Source organism: Chaetura pelagica, unplaced genomic scaffold (genome assembly GCF_000747805.2).
Source record: "Chaetura pelagica isolate M959 unplaced genomic scaffold, ChaPel_1.0 scaffold558, whole genome shotgun sequence".
Taxonomy (NCBI): domain Eukaryota; kingdom Metazoa; phylum Chordata; class Aves; order Apodiformes; family Apodidae; genus Chaetura; species Chaetura pelagica.
This window is the reverse complement of record NW_009954404.1, coordinates 58,337-58,775: the sequence shown is the minus strand read 5'-3', so window position 1 is coordinate 58,775 and position 439 is coordinate 58,337.

Here is a 439-nt window from a genome sequence, read left to right as displayed (position 1 = left end):
AGGAATGACATTTTAGTTTCAAATAAATTATACCTCTATAAACCAGCTTTTGAGATCACCTAAAAATATGACTGAAGCAAGAAGTGTGGTTTTCTGGTGTTGCAGGTTCCAATGAACAGGGTCTCAAGATTAATACTCGTAACTTTATGGAAGTCATCCAAAATAATGTCTTCTAAATCAGAGAATCATAAGAGTGGTTTGGGTTGGAAGAGACCTTTAAAAATAATCTGGTTCCAGCCCTGCTACCATGGGCAGGGACATGACCAAGTTGCTCTAAGCCCCATCCAACTTGGCCTTCAACAATTCCAGTGATGGGGCAACCACACCTTCTCTGAGCAACTTGTTGCACTGTCTCACCACCCTCATCATAAAAAAAATGTCCTCTTTATATTCAATCTAAACTTATTCTTTAGTTTAAAGCCATTGTTCCTCGTCCTAG